General features: G+C 40.6%; 1 pseudogene across 1 annotated transcript; it reads left to right on the top strand.

The window, feature by feature from the left end:
• Positions 1 to 7: 7 nt before the first annotated feature.
• On the top strand, positions 8 to 11498 carry LOC309623692 (phosphatidylinositol transfer protein alpha isoform pseudogene; annotated as a pseudogene). Its single transcript has one exon. The product of its transcript is annotated as a phosphatidylinositol transfer protein alpha isoform pseudogene (transcript).
• Positions 11499 to 15220: the final 3722 nt, after the last annotated feature.

Genomic DNA, 15220 nt, shown 5'->3' with positions numbered 1-15220 from the left:
GAGTGATCTTTGAAGACAAATTTAAAAATTTCATAAAATTAGCTTTAGCTTTGAAATATCCTTTTAGGGTAAAATATTAGTCCAGGAGAAGATTTTCTAATCCACGTCTCTTATTTTCTAAGAACAAAGGAGTATGTGATGTGATTGATCCAGAAAATGACAGTTGTGGGTCTAGCAAAGATGCTTTTTGTCCAGGTCACGTGTTTCTCCTGGACTACTGGGGTAGTGTGGAAGGGATGAAAGTAGATTTGTCACAGAATCTTTGATGACCATGTGAAGCCATACAATGATGTTTCCTTGTTACCTAACGCTATTTATTATAAAGACTTGAAAATATATTATTTAGAATTAACTCTCCAAATTGAAAACTCATTGTTGTGAATGTGTATGTGCACACTAGCAAAAATTTTTAAGTTATGCATGACTCTGGCTATGTAGAGTTGGGGGGAAATCTCAGGGTTTGAGTTCTTATGTAGGCTGACAACAAAACTTTTTTTTTTTTTGGTCTTGCCATGCACCCTAGCCTTTCTAAGTTTGTGCAGGGCAAACAGGTTTGCTTCTTTGCTTTCCTTCATGTAGGCACTTTCCAGCTTCTAAAATTTATTTAATACTTCTTGCCTGCTTTGTCTCTTCTCTCATTCTCTTTGTGTTTATGGGTTCCTTCCATTTTTAATCCCTAAGACCATTTTAGTAGACTGTGACACATTTTATTGCAAATTGTTTTTCTTCTAAATTTTTAATTTTATTAGTGACTTAAAAAATTTAGGGGGAGTGGATTAGGGAAATTGGCTGTATATGTCCTACAAGTGAGTTTTTTCCAACTGTCATTTTTTTACTTTGTTTATGGTGTTTGTTTAAAATATTTATATGGTTAATGTATCAATTTTTAATTTAGTTCATATTTTTAAGAGCCTTTCCCACCCTAGGAGGATTTATAAAAGAAATTATTCCCCTAATACTTTATGGCTTTACGTATTTTTATGCCTTTTTTATGAGGGAAGTTCTGGGGTGGGGGATGAGTTTTGGAGGGATTTGTGCCACTGTATAAAATGTAATAATGAGAGAAGCATTTGTATTATATATAAGAGGGTTGAGTCTAGTTCCTTAGGCATATTAACTTTCCCATTGATTTCATCAAACTAGTGCTAATAAATCAGGTAGATAACCGCTAAGTTGTCTTGCTGATTGTGTCCGACCTTTCTGCCTAAAATCGTTCTGAGACTCAATTTTCAGTGTGTGCAGGGGGGTGGGGGGCGGTGGGGGGGGTGAGTATCCCACACAGCACCAGGTAATTCTCCAGATACCAGCTGGGCGTCCTACAGTTCAATTCAATTCTAACACTACCCAGAGATAACATCAGATTCCACAGGTTAAGGGTTCAGCCCTACACGACTGCCATCCCCCTATCCCTCCAACTTCAGATGCCATTCACAAGCTCGGGTTGTTACCTGTACTTCTGACCAGCTGGCTATAAATCACAGGTTCTCAAGACTCTTCCTCGACTTCAATTAATTTGCTAGAGTGGCTCACAGAGCTCAAACATTATACTAACTAGATCAGTGATTTATTATAAAAGGATATAATTCAGAAGCAGCCAGATAAGAGGTACATAGCACAAAGTATGGAGAAGGGCCAGGAGCTTCCATGCTTTCTTTCAGTGCACCACTCTTCCCAAATCTCCATGTATTCACCAACCTGGAATCTCTGAAAAATGCTCTTTTGGGTTTTATGGAGGCTTCACTGCCTAGGCACGATTGATTAAATCATTGGCCATTGGTAATGAATTCAACTTCCAGCCCTTTTCCCCCTCCCTGAGGTTGTTGGGTAGGGCTGAAAGTTCCAATCAAGGGGTTGATTCCCTTAGGTTACCTAAGGGTGGTCCAAAAGTCACCTCATTAACATAACAAAAGATACCTTTATCCCTCTTATCACTTAGGATAATTACAAGGGTTTTAGGAGCTCTGTGCCAGAAAGGGAGATGAAGACCAAATACGTATTTCTTACCATAAATCACAGTATCAAACTGCCTGAAACAGACTTGTGTCAGATATTCACCAAACCTCATGTGGTAGCCAGTTTCCAAGATAGCCCACAGACATCCTCTCCTAGCATCCACACCCTCATGTAGTGGGTCACAAAGGGCTTGTGGCTTATATACCTTGTTCTCTTGGATTGCTCACTTTGGGGGAAGCCAGCTGCTATGGCCAAGGACACGCAAGCAGCCCAGTGGGAAAGCCTATGTTGGGAGGAACTGAGGCCTCCTGCCAGCAGCCAGTGTTAACATGTCAGCTATGAATAAACCACCCTGGAAGTAGATCCTCCAGCTCCAGTCAAGCCTTCAGATGACCGCAACCTCATTAGAGACTCCAAGGCAGAACCACCCGACTAATCTCCCAAATTCCTACCCCACAGAAATTAAGAGATAACAAAGGATTGTTTTAAGCCACTAAGTTTGGGGATAATTTGTTACATAGCAATAGATAACAAACATCCTCTTTTCCTTAGCATATAGCTAAACTACATTTCCCTGCACCCCTTCAGCTATGTGGGGGCATGTGCCTGTAGTCTGGTCAGTGAGATGTGTGAGGAACTGATGTATGCCATTTCAAGCCCCAGAAAAATCTCCCATGCTATCTATCCCCCATGCTTTCTTTTTTCCTTTGTCTTGGCAAAATGCAGAAAGGATCCAGCAGAGGACAATGAGCTGTTTGATGGAAGGAGCTTGAATCCCTAAATGAATGGGGCAGAGTTCTCATTATTCCTGACCCACATCAGAATTCCTTAAGCTGAAACAGGAGGGAAGGGGGCAGGGCACAACTTTTAAAAGAATGACATAGCCCGAGGACATGACATAAACTGATTAGAACCAATAGGTCCAAGAAGGCGGACAAGTCCACTAGACCTTAAGCCTCAGGATACGCTCATTGTAACACATCAGCAAGCTAAATGACACACTCACAGGTGCCATGACAGTTCCAAGGCTGACCATAAAGGTCAAAAAGTAGGTGCTGGCCTAATTTTTGGAAATCCCCACCCCTTCTCCAAAATAGCTGGAATACTCCTCCCACTCATTAGCCTATGAAATTACCCACCCCTATAGAAACTGACAACCCCATACCCTGAGGCCACTTTTGCCTTCTGAGATGGCCCACACTCTGTCTGTGGAGTGTGATTCTCTCTAAATAAATCCACTTCTTACCTATCACTTTGTCTCTCACTGAATTCTTTCTGTGACGAGACAACAAGAACCCAAGCTTCGGGCTTCCCTGGTGGCACAGTGGATAAGAATCTGCCTACCAATGCAGGGGAAACAGGTTCGATTCCTGGTCCAGGAAGATCCCACATGCCGCGGAGCAACTAAGCCCATGTGCCACAATTACTGAGCCTGCACTCTAGAGCCTACGAGCCACAACTACTGAAGCCCACATGCCTAGAGCCTGTGCTCCTCAACAAGAGAAGCCACCACAATGAGAAGCCCGCGCACCACAACGAAGAGTAGCCCCTGCTCGCCACAACTAGAGAAAGCCCGTGCGCAGCAACGAAGATCCAATGCAGCCCAAAATAAATAAATTAAAAAAAAAAAAAAAGAACCCGAGCTTCATTAAGTCCTGAGACCAGGTGTGTGATCTCAGTTAAAAGACCCTGGGTTTGAGTCCCAATCCGGTTTTTGGCTGGGTTCTAGTCCTGGCCCATGGGCTCAAGTCCCAATCTGGGTTTTTGCTGGGTTCAAGTCCTGGCCTGTGGGTTCAAGCCCCAATCTGGATTTTGGCTGCGTTCAAGTCCCAATCTGAGTTACACGGTTTCAAAGCCACTGAGATTTCAGGGATTAGGAAACAGCAGCTAGGAATATTTACCATAATTAATACAAGGTCTATGATTCAGGAGTGGTGGAACTTACTTGTCTGCATAAGGTGGCTTGGGCTTTTAACTATCATAGCAGCCTATTTGACTGTTCTGCCCTTTGAATTACCTAGGAGGGTGAGACTGCCAGGGTAAGCAGGGTTAGAACTTGGAGTTAACAGTTGGGCTCATAAGCAGAGTGTAAGCCAGTTTCTGTAGCACAGCTTGATAGAACTGAACTGAGAGGGAGGCTAAATGGGAAATGACTCCTACCTTTAACATTAAATGTTGTAAGTTTAGACCAAAAGTGATAGATTCAGACCATTCAAGGGTCTTAATTTATCACTGAGATAATTTGCTTGAGTAAGCTACTAAGAAAATCAAAGTGGTCTTTATCCTTCATTTTAAAAAATGTTATTTTTCTCAATGTGATACACCGCATTAACAAATTAAGGAATGAAAACCATATGATCATTTCAATAGATGCAGAAAAAGCTTTTGAAAAAATTCAACTCCCATTTATGATAAAAACTCTCCAGAAAATGGGCATAGAGGGAACCTACCTCAACATAATAAAGGCCATATATGACAAACCCACAGAAAGCATCATACCCAATAGTGAAAAACTGAAAGCATTTCCACTAAGATCAGGAACAAGACAAGGATGTTCACGCTCGCCACTCTTATTCAACATAGTTTTGGAAGTCCTAGCCACAGCAATCAGAGAAGAAAAAGAAATAAAAGGAATACAAATTGGAAAAGAAGAAGTAAAACTGTCACTCTCTGCCAATGACATGATACTATACATAGAAAATCCTAAAGATGCCACCAGAAAACTACTAGAACCAAACAATGAATTTGGTAAGGTTGCAGGATACAAAATTAATGCACAGAAATCTCTGGCATTCCTATACACCAAAAACAAAATATCAGAAAGAAAACTTAAGGGAACACTCCCATTTACTACTGCAACAAAAAGAATAAAAGACGTAGGAATAAACCTGCCTAAGGAGAAGACTTGTACTCAGAAAACTATAAAACACTGATGAAAGAAATCAAAGATGACATAAACAGATGGAGAAATATACTATGTTCTTGGATTGGAAGAATCAATATTGTGAAAATGACTATACTACCCAAAGCAATCTACACATTCAATGCAATCCCTATCAAACTACCCATGGCATTCTTCACAGAATTAGAACAAAAAAATCTTACAATTCGTATGGAAACACAGAAGACCCCGAATAGCCAAAGCAATCTTGAGAAAGAAAAACAGAGCTGGAGGAATCAGGCTCCCAGACTTCAGACTATACTACAGAGCTACAGTAATCAATACAGTATGGTACTGGCACAAAAACAGAAATATAGATCAATGGAACAGGACAGAAAGCCCAGAGATAAACCCACACACATATGGTCACCTTATTTTTGATAAAGGAGGCAAGAATATACAATGGAGAAAAGACAGCCTCTTCAATAAGTGGTGCTCGGACAACTGGACAGCTACATGTAAAAGAATGAAATTAGAACACTCCCTAACACCATGCACAAAAATAAACTCCAAATGGATTAAGGACTTAAATGTAAGACCAGACACTATAAAACTTTTAGAGGAAAACATAGGAAAAACACTCTGACATAAATTACAGCAAGATCTTTTTTGACCCACCTCCTAGAGTAACAGAAATAAAAACAAAAATAAACAAATGGGACTTAATTAAACTTAAAAGCTTTTGCATAGCAAAGGAAACCCTAAACAAGACAAAAAGACAACCCTCAGAATGGGAGAAAATATTTGCAAATGAAACAACAGACAAAGGATTAATCTCCTAAATATACAAACAGCTCATGGAGCTCAATATCAGAAAAACAAACAATCCAGTTAAAAAATGGGTGGAAGACCTAAATAGACATTTCACCAAGGAAGACATGCAGATGGCCAAGAGGCACATGAAGAGATGCTCAACATCACTAACTATTAGAGAAATGCAAATCAAAACTACAGTGAGGTATCACCTCACACCAGTCAGAATGGCCATCATCAAAAAATCTACAAACAATAAATGCTAGAGAGGGTGTGGAGAAAAGGGAACTCTCCTACACTGTTGGTGGGAATGTAAATTGATACAGCCACTATGGAGAACAGTATGGAGGTTCCTTAAAAAACCAAAAATAGAACTACCATATGACCCAGCAATCCCACTACTGGGCATATACCCTGAGAAAACCATAATTCAAAAAGAGTCATGTACCACAATGTTCACTGCAGCACTATTCACAACAGCCATGGAACTAACCTAAGTGTCTATCAATAGAGGAATGGATAAAGAAGATGTGGTACATATATATACAATGGAAAATTACTTGGCCATAAAAAAAGAACAAAATAATTCCATTTGCAGCAACATGGATGGACCTAGAGATTGTCATACTGAGTGAAGTAAGTCAGACAGAGAAAGACAAATATCATATGACATTGCTTATATATGGAATATAAAAAAAGGCTACAAATGAACTTATCTACGAAACAATAATAGAGTTACAGATGTAAAATATAAACTTATGGTTACTGGGGGGTAAGGAGGGGGAGGGATAAATTGGAAGATTGGGATCGACACATACACACTATGATATACAGAATAGATAACTAATAAGGACCTACTGTATAGCACAGGGAACTCTACCCAATACTCTGTAATGGCCTATATGGGAAAAGAAACTAAAAAAGAGGGGATATATGTATATGTATAACTGATTCACTTTGCTCTACACCTGAAAGTAACACATTGTAAATCAATTATACTCCAATAAAAATTAAAAGAAAATAGTAGTGGGTGCCATTTTAATTCCAGGTAAAGCTCCTTTTTTTTTTTAATTTTTAAATTTAATTTTATTTATTTTTTTATACAGCAGGTTCTTATTAGTCATCAGTTTTATCTCCATCAGTGTATACACGTCAAAGCTCCTTTCTTACTGCACTCATTTCTAGTGTCCTATTACACTGACTACAACATATTTTTTCTACTCATATTATGACTTACAAAATAATAAGTAACTAAAATTTAAAAATTATGGCATGAGGGCTTCCCTGGTGGCGCAGTGGTTGAGAATCTGCCTGCCAATGCAGGGGACATGGGTTCGAGCCCTGGTCTGGGAAGAACCCACATGCCGCGGAGCAACTAAGCCTGTCAGCCACAACTACTGAGCCTGCGCGTCTGGAGCCTGTGCTCCGCAACAGGAGAGGCCGCGACAGTGAGAGGCCCACGCACCGCGATGAAGAGTGGCCCCTGCTCGCTGCAACTGGAGAAAGCCCTTGCACAGAAACGAAGACCAAACAGAGCCAAAAATAAATAAATAAATAAATAAAATTAAAAATTATGGCATGAATTTTAGTTAAAAAGAACAAAAAGCGGGGAGAGTGGCCCAGATGGCAGAGTAGGAAGACCCTAAGCTCACCTCCTCCCACAGGCACACCAAAACGACAGCTATTTACAGAGCAATTATTGATGAGAAAGACCTGGAGACTACCAGAAAAGATCTTCTGCAACTAAAGATATAAAGAAGGAACCACAGTGAAATGGGTAGGAGGGGCAGAAATGCAGTATAGTCAAAACTCATACATACAAAACTCATACTCTTATGACCCACAAATGGGAGCATAATTACAATTGCAGAGGTTCTCCCCAAGGAGCGAGAGGTCCACCCCACATTGGGCTCCCCAGCTTCGGGCCTGGGGGTCCTGCACCAGGAAGATAAGCCCCCAGAACGTTTGGCTTTGAAAGCCAGTGGTGCTTACTTTTGGAAGAGCCAAAGGGCTGTAGGAAATAGAGTCCACTCCTTAAGGGTACCCACAAAATCTCACACGCTCCAAGACCCAGAGCAGAGGCAGTAATTTGAAAGGTGCCTGGGTCAGACCCACCTGCTGATCTTGGAGAGCCTCCCAGAGAGACAGGAAGCAACTGGAGCTCACTCTGGGGACACAGACACTGGTAGCAGCCATTGTGGGTAATGTGTTCTACCACGAGGACACTGGTGCTGACAAGTGCCATTTTGGAGTCCTCCTAGCTTATTAGTGCCGGGACGCAGCCCTGATCACCAGCATGTTGGCACAAGTACTGGGATGCCTGAGGCCAAGCAGTTAGCCAAGCAGGGGCACAGCCTCACCCACCATCAGATTGGCTGCTTTAGGAACCCCTGAGCCCCCAGCTGCCCTGGTACCTGACCCTGCCCACCAGAGGGCCCAGGATCTGGTCTCACCCATCAGTGCGCCAGAACTAGCCTCGGAACCCCAAGGTCCAACAGCCAGTTGTTGAGACCTGGCTTTGCTCAGCAGTGGGCATAACACCAACTCTGGTACCCCCAGGGCCTTGCAGCCAGAGATCTTAGGACCTGACTCTACACACCAGTGGGCAGGCAATAGCTCCAGGACAGCCTGGGCCCAGACTCCACCTGCCAGAGGGTTGGCACCAGCCCTGGGACCCCCCAGGACCCTGCAGCCAGAGACCCCAGAACCTAGCCCTGCCCACTAACAGGCTATCAGCCCCAGGACCACTAAAGTACCACAATTTGCCATGTTAGAACCCAGCCTACCCAGCAGCAGGCCAGCACCAGCTTCATGACCCCCAGGGCCCCACAGCCAGAGGCCTCAGGACCCAGCCCTTCTCACCAGTGGGTAGACACGTGCCCCAGGACCACTGCAGTCCTGCACCTTGCTGTGTCAGGACACAGCCCACCTACAAGTACCCAGCACCAGCCCTGAGACCCTTGGGCCCTGGCCCTACCCATCAGCAGGACAAATCCAGCTCTGGGAAACCCTGGGGCCCTGAACCAGCTGCTCAAGATCTGGCCCCACATACCAGTGGCTGACACGAGCTCTGGTCCCCCAGGGCTCTGCAGCCAGAATCCCTGGGAACTGGCTCCACCCACCAGTGGGCCAGCACTAGCCCTGGGACCCCAAGGGCCCTGGCCCTGCCCTCCAGCAGGTTTACACCAGCTCTGAGACACCTTGGACCCCTCAGCCAGCCACCCTTGGGATTGAGCCCCACTCATCAGCGGGCCAACGCCAGCTTTGGGACACCCAGGACCCTGCAGCCAGCCATGTCAGGAACATGTCCTGCCAACCAGCAGGTGGACACTAGATCCAGGACCCCCAGCTGCACAACCACCCACTTTAAAGTGATGAAAGGAAAAACCTCCAATCAGGAATACTCTACCCAGCAAGGCTTTCATTCAGATTTGATGGAGAGATCAAAAGTTTTACAGACAAGCAAAAGCTAAAAGAGTTCAGCACCACCAAGCCAGCTTTACAAGAAATGTTAAAGGGAACTCACTAAGCAAAAAACAAAACAAAACAAAACAAAAAAACAGGCCACAACTAGAACATGAAAATTACAGAAGGAAAAATCTCATCGATAAAAGCAAATATACAATAAAGATAGTAAATCAACCATGTATAAAGCTAGTAGGAAGGTCAAAAGACAGAAGTAGTAAAATCATCTATATTCTGAATAAGTAGTCAAGTGGTACACAAAACAAAAAGATGCAAAATATGATGTCAAAAAACAGTAAAGGTGGGGAGAGTAAAAATGCATGCTTGTTAAAATGTGTTCGGACTTAAGAGATCAGCAACTTAAAATAATCATACACTCACATATATTTCTATATATAAACCTTATGGTAAGTACAAACTAAAAATCTATATAGATACACAAAAAAGAAAGGATTCCAAACATAACACTAAAAATAGTCATCAAATCACAAGGGAAGAGAACAAAAGAAGAAGAAAGGAACAAAAAAGAAGTAAAAAAAATAACCCCCAAACAATTAACAGAGTGGCAATAAGTACAAAGCTATCAACAATTACTTTAAATGTAAAGGAACTAAGTGCTCCAATCAAAAGATATAGAGTGGTTGAATGATACAAAAACAAGGCCCATATATATGCTCCTTACAAGAAACTAATTTCAGATCTAAAGACGTACACAGACTGGAAGTGAGAGATTGGGAAAAGGCTTTCCACATAAATGGAAATGAAAAGAAAGCTGGGGTAGTGATATTTATATCAGACAAAATAGACTTAAAGTCTATTTTAAAGAGACTGTGACAAGAGACAAAGAAGGATACCACATAATGATCAAGTGTCAGTCCAAGAAGAAGATATAGTAATTGTAGGCAGAACTGGAGCTCTGGGCAGCACCAGCAGTGGCATAGGAGGCAGCAAGGCTGGGATGGCAGAAGCCAACCAGTGATTGCAGCAAGAGTGGCAGGGACAGAGCAGACCACAAGGAAGGTGCACAGGCAGCCAGACTGGGCCAGGCCATGGGGAGAGTGGCCACTGGGAAGCAGGCAGCAGGCTGGGTGGGCAGCTGCCTAGCCATGAAGCGACATGGTGCTGCTCAAAGAGTATCAAGTCATCTTACCTGTGGCTGTGGAAGAGTATCAAGTGGGGTAGCTGTATTCTGTGGCTGAGGTCAATAAAAGTGAAACCGGTGGTGGTAAAGGCATAGAGGTCCTGGTGAATGAGCCCTATGAAAAGAACAGTGAGTAAGGCCAGTAAACACACAAGATCTACCACTTACAGAGCAAAGTGCCCAGGTTTGTTCGAAAGCTGGCCCCAGAGGGAGCCATGAATATACATGAAAAAGCATGGAATGCCTACCCTCCTACCGTTATTGCTGAACTGTTATTACAAATGAGTACATGAAAGAAGACTTTCTGATTAAAATTGAAACCTGGCACAAACCATATCTTGGCACCCAGGAGAATGTGCATAAACTGGAACCTGAGGCATGGAAACATGTGGAAGCCATATATATAGACACTGAAGATCAAAACCAAGTACTTAGCAAGGATTTCAAGGTAGAGGAAGACCCAGCAAAATTTAAATCTATCAAAACAGGCTGAGAACCCTTGGGCCCCAACTGGAAGCAAGAACTTGTAAATCAGAAGGACTACCCATACATTCATACATACAAAATGGTTACTGTTAAGTTCAAGTGGTGGGGCCTGCAGAACAAAGTGGAAAACTTTATACATAAGTAAGAGAGGTGTCTGTTCACAAACTTCCACAGGCAGCTGTTCTGTTGGCTTGATAAGTGGGTTGACCTGACTATGGACAACATTCAAAGGATGGAAGAAGAGATGAAGAGATAGCTGGATTAGACAAGGCAAAAGGACCCAGTTAAAGGAATGATGGCAGATGACTAAAGCCACCCCTCCTCCTTCTGCACTTTTTGCAAGACAGTGGTCAAAAGGAAGGCCCAGCAGCTCCACCCTCCCAAGTGACAGGCCATCTTTGGACATAGTCTTTCTGTGCCCATTCTTCAGACAACTTTTTATCCCTTACTGTAGCTAATTCTAGATGCCCTTTAATATTGGGAACAAATAGACCATCTGGTATTATGAAGTCCATGTGTGCGGGAGCCTGTTCCTCTGAGATGTGTGGTGTGCAGGTTGCTGTATTTACAGCTCCTCCCTCTCCAACCATTGTGTTCTCAACCTATTTCTGTGTGCCCTCCCCCACTTTATTTCCAAGTGACAATTTTAGTCTTTCAAAAAAAAAATTGTAAATATATACGCACCCAACATCAGAACACTTAAATACATAATGCAACTATTAACAGACATAAAGGGAGAAATTGACAGTAACACAATAATAGTAGGGGACTTTAACACCCCACTTACATGAATGGACAGATCATCTAGACAGAAAATCAATAAGGAAATACTGTCCATAAATGACATATTAGATGAGATGAACTTAATGGATATATATAGAACATTCTGTCCAAAAGCAGCAGTATATGCATTCTTTTAAAGCATACGTGGAACATTCTCCAGGATAAATCATATGCTAGGCCACAAAACAAGTCTCAGTAAACTTTAAGAAGGCTGAAATCATATCAAGCATCTTTTCCAGCCACAATGCAAATACAAGAAAAAAACTGTAGGGAATTCCCTGGCAGTCAAATGGTTAGGACTCTGCGCTCTCACTGTTGAGGGCCCGGGTTTGATCCCTGGTTGGGGAACTAATATCCCACAAGCCACGCAGCCAAAAAAAAAAAAAAAAAAAAAAGAAAAGAAAGAAAAAACACTAACATGTGGAGACTAAATGATATGCTACTAAACAACCAATAGATTACTGAAAAAAATCAAAGAAGAAGTAAACAAATACCTGGAGATAAATGAAAATGAAAACACAATGATCCAAATCTATGGGATGCAGCAAGAGCAGTTCTAAGAGAGAAGTTTATAGTGATACAAGTCTACCTCAGGAAACAAGAGAAATCTCAAATAAACAACCTAACCCTACACTTAAAGGAACTACAGTAAGTCCCCTACACACGAACGAGTTCCGTTCCGAGAGTGCGTTTGTGAGTCTAATTTGTTTGTAAGTCCAACAAAATTAGCCTAGGTACCCAACTAACACAATAGGCTATATAGTACTGTACTGTAATAGGTTTATGATACTTTTCACACAAATAACACATAACAAACGAACTCAAAAAATTAACAAAAACTTTAATCTTACAGTACAGTACCGTGAAAAGTACAGTACAGTACCAGCTACATCATCACTGCTTTTACTCTTGCTTCCAGACATCCTGGGCTTGAAATAAAGATACTGTACTACTGTACTCTATAAAGTACTGTACACTAAAGTACACAAAAGCACAACCACTTGTAGAGGATGCATGCATGTAACAATGTACACCAGACATGTGAACTAACTTACGTGATTGGACATGTGAACACACGTTCACATCTTTGAAAGTCTGCAACTTGAAGGTTCGTATGTAGGGACTTACTGTAGAAAAAAATCAAATAAAACCCAAAGTTAGTACAAGGAAAGAAATCATAAATAAAATCATAAATGAAATAGAGATGTAAAAAAACACAGAAACACCTAGAGGGGTGGGATAGGAAGGGTGGGAGGGAGATGCAAGAGGGAGGAGATATGGGGATATGTGTATATGTATAGCTGATTAACTTTGTTATAAAGCAGAAACTAACACACCACTGTAAAGCAATTATACTCCAATAAAGATATTAAAAAAAAATACCATAGAGCTGGTCCTTTGAAAAGATAAACAAAATTGACAAATCTTCAGCCAGACTCATCAAAAAAAAAAAAAAAAAGAAAGAAAGAAAGAAAGAAAGAGGGCCTGAATCAATAAAATAAGAAATGAAAAAGGAAAAGTTACAACCAATATCACAGAAATACAAAGGATTATAAGAGATTACTATGAACAATTATACAACAATAAAATGGACAACCTAGAAGAAATGGACAAATTCCTAGAAATGTATAATCTTTTAAGACTGAACCAGGAAGAAACAGAATACATGAACAGACCAATTAGCAATAATGAAATTGAATCAGTAATAAAAATACTCCCAATAAACAAAAGTGTAGAATTAGATGGTTTCACAGGTGAATTCTATCAAACATTTTGAGAAGAGTTAATGCTTATCCTTCTCAAAATATTCCAAAAAATTGCAGAGGAAGAAATGCTTCTGAACTCATTTTATGAGGCCAGCATCACCCTGATACCAATACCACGGAAAGACATCACCAAATTACAGGACAATATCACTAGTGAACATAAATGCAAAAATCCTTGACAAAGTAATTGCAAAACAAATTCAACAATACATTAAAAGGATAGATCATACACCATGATCAAGTGGGATTTTCCAAGGGATGCAAGGATAATTCAATACCCACAAATCAATCAATGTGATACACCACATTAACAAGTGGAAGAATAAAAATCATATAATCATCTCAATAGATACAGAAAAACTTTTTGACAGATTTCAAGATCTATTTATGATAAAGACTCTCAACAAAGTGGTTATGGAGGGAATGTTTCTCAACATAACACAGGCCATATATGACAAACCCACAGCTAACGTCATACTGAATAGTGAAAATCTGAAAGCTTTTCCTTTAAGATTAGGAACAGGACAAGGATATCCACTCTTGCCACTTTTACAACATACTATTGGAAGTCCTAGCCATAGCAATCATACCAGAAAAAAAAATAAAAGGAATCTAAATTTGAAAGGAAAAAGTTAAAGTGTCATTTTTTGCAGATAAGATGATACTATACACAGGAAATCCTAAAGATGCCACCAAAAAACTACTACAACTCATGAATGAATTTGGTAATGTTGCAGGATACAAAATTAATACACAGAAATCTGTTGGGTTTCTATATACTAACAATGAACTATCACAAGGAAAATTAAGAAAACAATCCCACTGTATCAAAAAGAATAAAATACCTAGGAGTAAATCTAACTAAAGAGGTAAAAGATCTCTACTTGGAAACTATAAGGCACTGACGAAAGAAACTGAAGATGACACAAACAAATGGAAAGATATACTGTGTTCACGAATTGGAAGCATATTAGTAAAATGACCATACTATTCAAGGCAATCTACAGATTCAATGCAATCTCTTTCAAAATACCAATGACATTTTTCACAGAACAAGAACAAATAATTCTAAAATGTTTTGGAAACAGAAAAGACCTTGAATAGTCAAAACAACCTTGAGAAAGAAGAACAAAGCTTCAGAGGTCTCATGCTCCCTTATTTCACACTATACTACAAAGCTACAGTAATCAAAACAGTATGGTACCAGCACAAAAACAGACACATAGATCAATGGAACAGAACAGAGAGCCCAGAAATGAATTCACACTTTTATGGGCAACTAATCTATGGCAAAGAAGGCAAGAATATACAATGGAGAAAAGACAGCTTCTTCAATAAATGGTGTTAGGAAAAATTGGACATCTCCATGCAAAAGAATCAAACTGGACTACTCTCTCACACCATGCCCAAAAATAAACTCAAAATGGATTAAAGACATAAAGGTAAAACCCCAAATCATAAAAACTCTAGAAGAAAACATAGGCACTAAGCTCTTTGACACTGGTCTTAGTAATATTTTTTGGGATCTGTCTCCTCAGGCAAGGGAAACAGAAGCAAAAATAAACAAATGTGACTACATCCAACTAAAAAGCTTTTGCACAGCAAAGGAAATTATTAACAAAATGAAAAGGCTGCCTACTGACTAGGGGAAGAGATTTGCAAGCCATATATTTGACAAGGGGTTAATATCCAAAATATACAAAGAACTCATACAACTCAACATCAAACAAACAAACAAACTATCTGATTAAAAAATGGGCAGAGGACCTGAGTAGACATCTTCCCAAAGAAGACATAGAGATGGTCAACAGGCACATGAAAAGATGCTCAACATCACTAATGATCAGGAAAAAGCAAACCAAAACTACAACGAAGTATCACCTCATACCTGTCAGAATGGCTATGATAAAAAATACAACAAATAATAAGTGT

Source organism: Balaenoptera borealis (genome assembly GCF_965194805.1).
Source record: "Balaenoptera borealis genome assembly, chromosome: 2".
Lineage (NCBI taxonomy): Eukaryota > Metazoa > Chordata > Mammalia > Artiodactyla > Balaenopteridae > Balaenoptera > Balaenoptera borealis.
Note: the sequence above shows the minus strand (reverse complement) of the source record. Positions and strands in the feature narration are given on the sequence as shown.